Raw genomic sequence first — 13,252 nt, 5'->3', positions numbered from 1 at the left:
AAATAGCGAAGTCCTCCTGTCCCACTCATGGCCATCTTTTACACTGGATTCCGTCTAAGCACAGACGGGCATAGCTAAAAGAATTGTCAACTTGTTGTGTAATGATTCACATATATTCCCCCTCATATATTCCTGAGGTATTCTTTGACCAAAGTTCTTGAGTGAGTGAGGATGTATAATGACGTTTTAGCAATATTCCAGCAACATCATGGCGGAGGACACCAGAAATGGGCTCAAAGTACTTGAAGTCATACATACATGTCTGATTGGTTTGGTACATAACATTCATCGATAAGGGGACAAAAAAGTCTTCTTGCAGGTTACAGAAAGGGGCCTGGAGGAATGGTTGGGAGTCTCCAGCCATTATCCTTGTCATATTGCTGAAAGATGCCTAAAACTCACTCACTCACTCACCCACTTGTTGCAGCATGCAGACACACAACATATAAGACACAGATGACATATTTGCTCAACAACATCTCTTCTCATCATTGTGCAACCACAGAAAAGACAAATTTAACGTGTTTCAGAAATAGACAATTAAATGGTGCAATAACTGAACAATTGAAGCTGAAAATGCTAAAATTCACACTTTGAGTCTGTTATAAGACAAAATATTACTGTGACCCAGTAGCATCATTTACTCCAGATTATAGTCATTGACTGAAAATAAATGAAGGCATACAGTTAAGAAAATATATTCTTTTAGAAATTTTGCAACCAACATAAGCTTTAATTTATTTTAATTTAGTTTATTTGGGAAAAAAATTGGCAGCTTGAATCTTCATTTGCCAAGTCTAGGAGCAAAGAAGTTTCAAAGCATTCTTTAAGAGATCAGGTACAGGAAGAAATAATCAATAGTTTCAAATGCATTTTCATCTTCACTTTTCTTTTCAAAACGACATGGTGATCCAAGGGAGACAACTACATCTACTCTAAACACTGCATGCTGTGAAAATGGCTAAACTAGAACTACATAAAGTGTCATGATCATACCAACATTAATCCCTCAAAGTTCCAATGTTCAGGTCCAAACTAAAAACTCAGGAGTATATTCAGTCTTTTCAACAGTTTCAAAGCAAATTTGATCATTAATTGTACTTTCAAAAGTAACAAAAGTTTTCTTCATATAATATCTACAACGTAATTCATACGGAAAAACAAACTAACAGTGATATGAGTAACTGGGCAACAATATCAAATCAACCTCACAAAAACAATGTTTTTACTTTCTACTAGGAAATGTTCTTACCTTTGCACTAGAAAATATATGAAATGGGTATTTCTCAACACAGTAGGTGAACAGTCAACAAATACTCTTATATTTTAAAAAATAAAAAATATGTTCAAAATGCTTTCTGTCTCGTTCTTCATGTTCTTGATTAACGCCAAAAAGAAAAGTTGGTTTAAGATATGCACATGGAAATTCAAAAGCCTCGGCTATATTGTGTACTGGACAGTAGCCAAAATACAGGAATAGAAAAAGGACTTAAAACTGTTAAAGAAGACAATTAACATCAAATAAAAATATAAAAATAATCATAAATAAATAAACAAATAAATAAATAACTAAAAAATGAGGTTGATCTTTCCAGTGTTGCCAACAAATTAATCTAACATGTTAGTAATGTGTGCAAAATAAACTAGGATAGAACTTCACCTGTCACGCCAAGACATCACGCCACTGCAAAAACACAAGATGGATATGGGGATGAAATATACACAAAAAATGAAATTGACGATGAATTGACAAAAGGTGCAGACTAAACAATGATATGTGCAAACATCAAATGAAAATACTCTACTGTCAAACACGTGACACAAATTATCATAGACAGTCATCCAGCATCTTGAAAAATGGGGTGCACATAATACCCAAGTCACATTGGATACGGTGGAGGAGGCGAAGACGAGAATACTGTGCGAGGTATCTGAAAAACAGGAAGTGCTCACTCCTGCACCCCCTTTGGATCCGTCAGTGATAGACCCAGAGATCTAGATAACTTTTTGAGCAATTGAGTTTTTACTCGAAGGTTTCTATTTTGATTGGGTTATAACATTTTTCATTAGGTAACCAATATTTTTTCACTCATCTATTCATCACTCTATTGGGTTTTTCACAAAATGAGTAAACATTTTCAGATTTCAAAAAAAATAAAATAACATTTTAGATGTATATAAAGGTTCTAACTAGCTTGTAATTGTGTTTCGGACATCAGCTCAATTGTACGCATGCTGAAAAGCTTCATTAGGTATTTACACATGCTGTTTTTATACATTTGAGTTTTTCATTTAATGCATGTGTTTCTGTATGCAAGTTAATTGAAAGTAATTGGGTTTTGAATATTTTGGGGGGTACATTTCGCGAATACGCAGCTTATCTGTAGGTTTGGTTTGGTTTGGTTTGGTTTGGTTTGGTTTGTTTGTTGTTTAACGCCGCTCTCAGCAATATTCCAGCTATTAGACGGCGGTCTGTAAATAATCGAGTCTGGACCAGACAATCCAGTGATTGACATCATGAGCATCGATCCAGGCAATTGGGATGGATGACACGCATCAACAAAGTCAGCGAGCCTGACCACCCGAACCCGTTAGTCGATTTTTACGGCAAGCATGGGTTGCTGAAGACAGCTTATCTGCAGCTCTGTAGACCCTGTGAAATGTTTTGAATCAGTTGTTGCAGTACTCAGATCACCATAAAACATGCCCATTACAAGTCCTATGTATGTTTACTTTTCAATTTCCTGACCTTATACTTCTCAGGAAAGCATATCAGTACTACAAATACATGCATCAATGATTTGAAAAAAATCAATAACATAACAAATATTTAAGCTAATGAACATTGAGGAGATCAAATTTAAAGGTCGGTCATCGCTTATCACTGGTGAGCGCACATCAAGTTGAAATCGACATTACTCTCATTGGCCTAACAAAATCACTGTCGCAATTCAGATTGTATGGATTGAGAAACCATTTTGGTTGATCAACATATCCTTAAAAGCCACATACTGAGAAGCACGGACAAAGTCGTAACTATTAATTATGTCTCATGGTACTCCATTTGAGATTAACACTAATAAACATGACAAATGTGTCATGTCAGCAGAAAAAATTAAGGTTGTCCAGGCACTCTTCAGTCTAATTCCTTTACTTAACAATCATGCCAATACATAAATTAATTACTAAAAAACACATTTATTTGAATTTACATCAGTCCCATTACTTCTAAAAAAACTCAAATGGAGTATTATTCATCACCCGTTAACAGGGCTGTGTTCTGATCAAACAAAGTATACTGACACTTTGAAATCAAATATTCAAAATTTTGTTATATTTGGCAAATGGCCACAAAAATTAAATCAGTTCTGGGTATTTTGGTATGAGATAATCAAACACAATAATGCTGTCATATGGGTTTGAATCTCATTTGATATCTTCCGAGATGTACTGCCAAAATCATTTTCTCGTCTTTAGTTTTGACTTAAGCTGATTCTGTGTTTTCGGTGTTTCAGAATAGTACCATAGTTCAGATAATACAAGTGTTCTGTAGAACTCCCAAGTTGTCATGGTTATCAAAAACCCGAAATTTATTGGTAGGATCTACAGAATTTTCAAGATTACCAAAGATTAATCAAAACCCTTTTAGAGAGTTTAACCCTGCATTGTTATGATAATGTGCAAATGCTGCGAATGTCACCATTCTGACACAAAATAAACCATGGTAACTCCTGAAACTAGCCCCCAAGAGGAATATTCCTGAAAGTCTAGGGATTATGGTGAAACATTCAATGACACAAACAGTATGCTAAACTAGCACAAAGACACCACAATCAAAACAAGGCTTAAATCTACATCACAACTCAGCCTGACAAAGGACACACAAGAACCAGCTTCCCTCAACATAACCATTCAAATTAACAACTGTCATCTGTGCCCAACTGTACCCTAACTCACCAACCCCCATGATGTGGCATCACCCCCATTCTTCCTGACCCCCTTCCAACAGCCCTCCAAACCTACACCCCACCCCCTCCAAAACCCATTTAACACAGTCTCTTAAATTTACCCTCCTCAAATCTTAACTACCTTCTATAATCAAAGTATTTACCTTGGGGATGTAAAAAGCTTATTTTCGAGCCAGCAGCGTTGTGCTGTAAGTAGCATGGAGACTTCTCCCTGCCCCTGAAAGAATCCAGGGTATTTTCGATGGCTATGCTTGCCTGCTTGCCTACCTCTCGTCAGAAGGCAGACTAGCTTGGGGCTCGGGTTACATTCTGATTCAAGAAAATTACACACAGATGTGGCTTCTTGCCATGGCCAGCCAATGTTATATATCATGATACTGTTGTGGGGCCTAACTAGACTTACCAAGGCTCTGTCAGCATTGAAAACCAATATTCATGACACATCATAGAAAACAATGATACCGTTGTGGGGCCTAATTAGTCTTACCAAGGCTCTGTCAGCATTGAAAAGCAATGTTCATTATATCATGATACTGTTGTGAGGCCTAATTAGTCTTACAAGGCTCTGTCAGCATTGAAAAGCAATGTTAATTATATCATGATACTGTTGTGAGGCCTAACTAGAATTACCAAGGCTCTGTCAGCATTGAAAAGCAATGTTCATTATATCATGATACTGTTGTGAGGCCTAACTAGACTTACCAAGGCTCTGTCAGCATTGAAAAGCAATGTTCATTATATCATGATACTGTTGTGAGGCCTAACTAGAATTACCAAGGCTCTGTCAGCATTGAAAAGCAATGTTCATTATATCATGATACTGTTGTGAGGCCTAACTAGAATTACCAAGGCTCTGTCAGCATTGAAAAGCAATGTTCATTATATCATGATACTGTTGTGAGGCCTAACTAGACTTACAAGGCTCTGTCAGCATTGAAAAGCAATGTTCATTATATCATGATACTGTTGTGGGGCCTAACTAGACGTACCAAGGCTCTGTCAGCATTGAAAAGCAATGTTCATTATATCATGATACTGTTGTGGGGCCTAACTAGACGTACCAAGGCTCTGTCAGCATTGAAAAGCAATGTTCATTATATCATGATACTGTTGTGGGGCCTAACTAGACTTACCAAGGCTCTGTCAGCATTGAAAAGCAATGTTCATTATATCATGATACTGTTGTGAGGCCTAACTAGACGTACCAAGGCTCTGTCAGCATTGAAAAGCAATGTTCATTATATCATGATACCGTTGTGGGGCCTAACTAGACTTACAAGGCTCTGTCAGCATTGAAAAGCAATGTTCATTATATCATGATACTGTTGTGGGGCCTAACTAGACTTACCAAGGCTCTGTCAGCATTGAAAAGCAATGTTCATTATATCATGATACTGTTGTGAGGCCTAACTAGACGTACCAAGGCTCTGTCAGCATTGAAAAGCAATGTTCATTATATCATGATACTGTTGTGGGGCCTAATTAGTCTTACCAAGGCTCTGTCAGCATTGAAAAGCAATGTTCATTATATCATGATACTGTTGTGGGGCCTAACTAGACTTACCAAGGCTCTGTCAGCATTGAAAAGCAATGTTCATTATATCATGATACTGTTGTGAGGCCTAACTAGACGTACCAAGGCTCTGTCAGCATTGAAAAGCAATGTTCATTATATCATGATACTGTTGTGGGGCCTAATTAGTCTTACCAAGGCTCTGTCAGCATTGAAAACCAATATTCATGACACATCATGGAAAACAATGATACTGTTGTGGGGCCTAATTAGTCTTACCAAGGCTCTGTCAGCATTGAAAAGCAATGTTCATTATATCATGATACTGTTGTGAGGCCTAACTAGACGTACCAAGGCTCTGTCAGCATTGAAAAGCAATGTTCATTATATCATGATACTGTTGTGGGGCCTAACTAGACTTACCAAGGCTCTGTCAGCATTGAAAAGCAATGTTCATTATATCATGATACTGTTGTGGGGCCTAACTAGACTTACCAAGGCTCTGTCAGCATTGAAAAGCAATGTTCATTATATCATGATACTGTTGTGGGGCCTAATTAGTCTTACCAAGGCTCTGTCAGCATTGAAAAGCAATGTTCATTATATCATGATACTGTTGTGGGGCCTAACTAGACTTACCAAGGCTCTGTCAGCATTGAAAACCAATATTCATGACACATCATGGAAAACAATGATACCGTTGTGGGGCCTAATTAGTCTTACCAAGGCTCTGTCAGCATTGAAAAGCAATGTTCATTATATCATGATACTGTTGTGGGGCCTAACTAGACTTACCAAGGCTCTGTCAGCATTGAAAACCAATATTCATGACACATCATGGAAAACAATGATACTGTTGTGAGGCCTAATTAGTCTTACCAAGGCTCTGTCAGCATTGAAAAGCAATGTTCATTATATCATGATACTGTTGTGGGGCCTAACTAGACTTACCAAGGCTCTGTCAGCATTGAAAACCAATATTCATGACACATCATGGAAAACAATGATACCGTTGTGGGGCCTAATTAGTCTTACCAAGGCTCTGTCAGCATTGAAAAGCAATGTTCATTATATCATGATACTGTTGTGAGGCCTAACTAGACGTACCAAGGTTCTGTCAGCATTGAAAAGCAATGTTCATTATATCATGATACTGTTGTGAGGCCTAACTTGACGTACCAAGGTTCTGTCAGCTTTGAAAACCAATGTTCATTATATCATGATACTGTTGTGAGGCCTAACTAGACTTGCCAAAGCTCTATCAGCATTGAAAACCTATATTCATTGTACCATGATACTGAAAGCAAATTCATATCAATGTTGTGGTTGAGACCTAACTAGACTTGCTCATTCTGTTTGCATTGAAATATCATCATATTGTACATCATGATATTGCTATATTTAACTGCACCTTTTAAAGTTTGAAATCAAATAGAGGCTGGTGCAAGTCTACCTTGACTTGGGGCATTTGTCAAATTCCTGCAATGGAGAGCCTGACTAAGTATCATAATACTGATGTCAGTCCAGACACACTCTGAGCCTCTATGCAGGTTAAAAACACAACAGACATTTACAAAGTCTAAGTATTCTTAAGGATATCCCCATACACTTGGAAAGAATCTGCAAATAGGCAGGAAATCTTGCACCGATCAGCTGCTGAATACGTACATCATGAAACTAATGCAGTCTGCGACTTCGGCTAATAGTCCTGCACAGTCAAGTAGAATCTTGTATAGTCTAGTAGGCTCAGCTAATATTCATCCATATAATAACACTAACTTCTAGTGAAACTGAAGGTAGGGGCCATGTTCAGGCTAATCGTTGCAAAGTTTGGGCACAGATGTTTTGGTATTACACGGCCGGGAATCAAACCCCAGACTTGCCACTCCCTGGACGGACATTCTACCACTAGGCCATGGAGGCGGTCTAAAAAATAATGGAATTCACAAAACTAAAACTCAATCAAATTTAAAAATTCATAATACTACAGTCACTGCAGTTTTGCTACTTTACAAAGCAATCACCAGTCTTCAAGCCGAGTGGGCAAAGGCAGTGAAGTCTCATCAAGGGCAGCTTTCTTCGGTAATGCTGTAAGAGAATGCCGACACACCCATAGTTGGACAACTGGAAGATATATTTTATGCAGTCAACATCATTTGACAAATCCATGTTGTCTTCCATTTGTCTTACTTAGCCTAAGTGTTACCAGTCACTGTATACCCTTACAACTTGAAAGCTACCTAACTCCACCAACAGAAGTATTTCATTTTGACAGGTTGAAGTGTCACGATTACTTGCTTTCTAGCAAAGAGACATACTATGGTAAGTAATTAATATCCAAACAGCACATAGTTCCCAACATAGTTCCCAACTGAAAGGTCCATTCATAAATTGGGGTGTGTGCATTAAGATTTGTCCCTTTTAGTAATATTTCTGCAATGTCATGGCAACTTCACACGTGTACCCACGTGGAAAATCAAACACAGGCCTCGGCATGATGAGTGAACACAATTACCACAAGGCTACCCTCATTACCCCTCTTAGAATTGAATGTCCTTCCAAACGTCTGAAGAGATGCTAGATGATGTATTGTTTCTGCAGTAATTCATTGATCATCTCCCCGAGGCAAGAGAGTTAACTGACCTAGGCTGGAATTCCTGGGCTCCATCGTAGCGCCACCAGTGGCTATTACAACTTATGTCCCTTCTGTGCCTCTCCTATGAGCCAATCAGATTCCACCTCTTGTATCACTTGCATTTACTTCAAACAAAATGGAGGCGCTCAGTCGAGACGATCTGATCGATAAACGAGATCTATCGCGAAGTGCATCAAATCACGTGAGCCCCCTTATTAAAAACATGAATTGATTTGGAAAATATCTGTTGACAACAAGCTGGCGGTGCACATGCTTTGCAAATTCTGCAATCGACCGAAATCTGCACGACAGTTTACGAACCGGATTCCGATTTCGTTGCATGATTTTGATTGGACTAAGCATAGACACGTTAGTCCAGCCAAAATGTAACTCCATAATACCAGCCTAGTTCTACAAGGGTGGAAACTGGACTTTCATAGTCAATTAACTCACTTGCCTCGGGAAGATGATCATTGATCATTCCTACAACAGAGTTTTGACTGATTGGACGTTCCAGTATAATACTCATCAAGGTAAAGCATGAGTTAGAACTCACATTAGGAGAAGGATGAAGGGACAACTCTTCACAGCACATCTCGCTCAATAAATCTCATGTCAAACTTAACAACCACTTTCATTCAATGATCATTATTTGGTAGAAAAACATAAATTTGTCCAACAACATTGCCAAACCAAATTAATCCCCACTCTTAGAACTAAACCCATATTTCTACCATCAACATGATCAAAGCCAAAATAAAACGGCAATCTTACACAAGAATAACAAACCTCCAGATGTCTAGTTAGGAAATGATTAATTATTTTAGATACATTTATCTACTTTTACAGACTTAATACCAAAAAAGAAAGAAATTATTCTGAAAAAAAAATAATTACTCACCAACTTTGTAAAAAGCATGGAACAAACCTAGAACAATTTCCCCTGCCTATCACAAGATGCAGAAAGCCTGCCGTAACATGATACACAAGTGAGACTATATCACAGTACTGATTACTACCCGAGAAGTTACACTCCTTGGGGCATGGTATAACATACATATTAGCTTCGTTACAATGACTGATAGGGAATAATTGTCCATATCCTACACTAATAGACACTTACATTACAACTGATGGCTGAACTTGTTCACACCATAAATCTATCAACGTAAATTGACAGGAAAAAGTTATAAGACAAATCGCTTTACTATTTTTCATGTGCTTGAGACCCTTTATTGATTTTAACAATAACTAAAAGGTCAATGCCGTGGGTGTTTTTAATTTATTGCCTTAAGTCATATCTGAGTTGTATGAGTGTAGTTTTTGTGTGTGTGTGTGTGTGTGTGTGTGTGTGTGTGTGTGTGTGTGTGTGTGTGTGTGTGTGTGTGTGTGTGTGTGTCCTTCTTTTATCCCCTTACTGCCAAGCGCCAGACAGGATTACAACAAAAGACATCTATTATCTTCTTTTGGTTTCATGCAACCAGGGTGCAAACCACTGACCTTTCCAGGACACTCTATCCACTAGACCTCCGAGGTGCTCACTATAGTATCACCACAAAAGCAGGCATTTATCCACGTTCATGTGTTCAAAGGTCAAACAGTCCTGGCATCATGCTTAGCCTTTACAACTGGTTTTAAGAAGGGATCCACAGATAAGTTCCCATATCCCATAAATGATGTTTCGTAAATAAAGTATGTAGGTCAGAGATTTGTTTCCTAAATATGGTCGGTAGGTCAGTGTTTTGTTCCCTAAATATGGTAGGTAGATCAGTGTTTTGTTCCCTAAATATGGTAGGTAGGTCAGAGATTTGTTCCCTAAATATGGTAGGTAGGTCAGTGTTTTGTTCCCTAAATATGGTAGGTAGAAAAACAGTAGAGGTTTAGGGGCTCCAGGTCTGGCCATAGAAAACACATTTGGGAGGCTTTGTAATTTGTCATTCAATGACAGATCGTGCGTAATAATTTGAAAGAATCAGGTGGTCCTTAACTTCTTTTAAGTAGTATATTTTTAAGTAGTATATTTTTCAGATACAGCGATCCTGTTAACCAGGCTCCGTTTGACATGGCATCGTAGACAACAAGACGATACCTTTGGGTTCGGAGATCATGGCCATATTCCCTCGTAATGTATCATTATTTGATTCCTGATAACCAGAACTGAATAAGTAGCAATCTCCGAAACTCTGTCCCTTGGGTAACTGAAAAGTCCCAATGTCTAGACCATCATAGTTCTGTCTACCGTGTCTAGTAGTTCGGGGAATGGAATGACATTTCATCATGAATCGCGGCTTTTCATCATTGTGTACCAACCTATCAGTTGCTAGGTTTCCAGAGGTTACATGTCCATTACCTGCTTTGATTGATTAGAAGAATGTTTTATCAATATCTTAAACTGAAAACGTTTTTGTTGGTTGCAAACTTGCTTTATGAATGATGTGCGTTTCTAAGGCGATGATACATATATCATGTCTATAGAGAGAGATATTTATTCAATGCCTAAACATTTGAAATCAGAAAATAATATTGTTTCTCCGTAATCAGATATAGTGATGATCAGTGTTGAGATCTGACATTAAAGGTGCCTGTGTAAGTCTAAATTGGGTGGTGTTGTGACCTGAGGGTAAAGGAGCCTGTGTAAGTCTAGATCTGACATTGAAGGAGTCTGTGTACAGTCTAGATCAGGTAGTCTTGAGATCTGACATTGAAGGAATCTGTGTAAAGTCTAGATCAGGTAGTGTTGAGATCTGACGTTGAAGGAATCTGTGCACAGTCTAGATCAGGTAGTGTTGAGGTCTGTCACTGAAGGAGTCTGTGTACAGTCTAGATCGGGTAGTGTTGAGATCTGACATTGAAGGAGTCTGTGCACAGTCTAGATCAGGTAGTGTTGAGATCTGACATTAAAGGAGTCTGTGTACAGTCTAGATCAGGTAGTGTTGAGATCTGACATTGAAGGAGTCTGTGTACAGTCTAGATCAGGTAGTGTTGAGATCTGACACTGAATGAGTCTGTGTACAGTCTAGATCAGGTAGTGTTGAGATCTGACATTGAAGGAGTCTGTGTACAGTCTAGATCGGGTAGTGTTGAGATCTGACATTGAAGGAGTCTGTGTACAGTCTAGATTGGGTAGTGTTGAGATCTGACATTAAAGGAGTCTGTGTACAGTCTAGATCAGGTAGTGTTGAGATCTGACATTGAAGGAGTCTGTGTACAGTCTAGATCAGGTAGTGTTGAGATCTGACACTGAATGAGTCTGTGTACAGTCTAGATCAGGTAGTGTTGAGATCTGACATTGAAGGAGTCTGTGTACAGTCTAGATCGGGTAGTGTTGTGAGAACCAACTTGGGTCATCTCAGGGTCACACCTTCATAAGTCTAACTGATAAATGGGTCTACCTCCCCATGATGCCAGATAGTAGACATAATCTACCTACAAATATCTTTATCCTGTTTCGAACCAATGTAGTGTCAAACATGTTGTCTTGGATTGAACATAAATATTAACTGACATTTAATGCCTATTTCTCAGTGGAATCATGTCTTTTAGTTGTTCAAATCAATTATGCTGAAGTATAGGACTTGATTCAAATGTTTCCAAACTGATATATACTTAGAAAATCAAACAATAACAATGTTTCACATCATAACATTAATAAAGGCTGTGCAAGTATCCTATTTTCATAATAGTGAAATAATAGCATTAATAAATGCCATAATCCACTTCTTATTAACATAATATTGAAATTTATCTTGATGTGGAGTAAGGGAGGTAACTCTTTCCAGATCCCATCTCATATATTATGACAGCAGTGTACATTCCTGTGAAAGATCTTTTTAAAAAAAGGGCAATTCAAAATTGCAAATACTTCTGTTTTTGTGTTTTTATTTTGTGTATCAAGGTGCATTATGCCATTGTACAAATTCAACAACTGTTTTTGAAGCTAATTCATGATTTTTGTTCATCATCTGATAGTTTATTTTCATAATACACTAAATACATAAGTAAGCCATAACATCAATCTATTATGATTTCAAACACATCACACAACACACCTTAGTCAAAAATCTATTAACATGTTTACATACATACATTTTAACTTCAATCATATTTCAAGTAATTTCACTATAGAAAAAACAAACAAAATAAAAAAATATATTCCCATCCAGGAAGATAATACTAGAGTATTGACCACACAGAAAAAAACATCACAAGTTGGGATCAAATTCCCACACATCAAACTATCCCAATTTTTTTTCTCTATCTTTGATGCCACGTAACCACATGTCGAAATAAATCATTAACTTGTGGCAATCGATTGTGGGCATTTCTAGCCATTTCGATCAGCAGGCTACCAAACCCTGCAATAGACGATGTTGCAATATTTTTGGCTGCGTCGGCAATGTCTTGGCCGTCACTGGGGAGGTGTGCACAGCCTCATACCACACGGTGGCTGTGGATTAATAGACTGCTCTTCTACCGACTTAATCAATAAAGGGTGGCGTAGTTGACCCACATAGTCAAGGAGAGACAGTCATGTGGACCACAACATACCATTCCAACATGTCCAAAGGGAAATGTACCTACGTGGACATTTTTATCTACATCTATTCAGGTCAAAACATAATGATATTCTATTTCACCTCACATGTAACAATCTCTGTCTTCATCTCAACCATATTATCTACCATGTCTACCAAACCAAAGTCAAATTTAACTTGAAATTTTTATATCTTTCAAATTAATTTGTTTTCTTTCTTATTTTAGAAGCTGCGAATAACTGCAACAGTGTACAAGATTGCTGATGTTGCATAAGCAATACTTACTCACTCACATTCATATCTGAGACATGTTAGCTTTTGTGATTTTTATTCTGTGTATCTACTTGAAAGGTTTGTCAAAAGAAAAAATTGAAACCAGATGTTACATGTTTGTGAAATTTTAATTTTCATCCTCCACTGGGGAGTCAAACTGTTTTGAAGATTAAAAGGTTAAATAAAGGAGTGCTTATCTCTCAGAGTACATGATTCATTTGATTTTGTTAAATTTGATTTTGTTAAAGTGAGTGAGTTGGTTCACTGCTACTCTGAACAGTATATCAGTTTATATCAGTTTATATCAGTTGATATCAGTTTATCACTG

At 37.7% G+C, this 13,252-nt stretch overlaps 1 protein-coding gene across 5 annotated transcripts in view; it reads right to left on the bottom strand.

Annotated features, from left to right (window-relative positions):
• Positions 1 to 13,252, bottom strand: part of LOC139462534 (B-cell CLL/lymphoma 9 protein-like) — a 144,758-nt gene that overhangs the window by 128,693 nt on the left and 2,813 nt on the right. The window contains exons 1-2 of one of the 5 annotated variants that reach the window (XM_071244328.1): positions 4,112 to 4,155; positions 1,661 to 1,684 (exon numbers count right to left, since the gene is read on the bottom strand). The exons of 3 other annotated variants lie outside the window; for them this stretch is intronic. The gene's annotated coding sequence lies outside the window, so the exon portion shown is untranslated. Of the gene's footprint in view, positions 1 to 1,660; positions 1,685 to 4,111; positions 4,156 to 13,252 lie in introns of those variants that run through there. One more of the 5 variants, XM_071244326.1, reaches the window with a different exon arrangement.

Source organism: Haliotis cracherodii, unplaced genomic scaffold, assembly GCF_022045235.1.
Source record: "Haliotis cracherodii isolate W230 unplaced genomic scaffold, xgHalCrac1.p SCAF_15, whole genome shotgun sequence".
NCBI lineage: Eukaryota > Metazoa > Mollusca > Gastropoda > Lepetellida > Haliotidae > Haliotis > Haliotis cracherodii.
The sequence above is the reverse complement of the archived record's forward strand: the minus strand, read 5'-3'. Positions and strand labels throughout refer to the sequence as shown.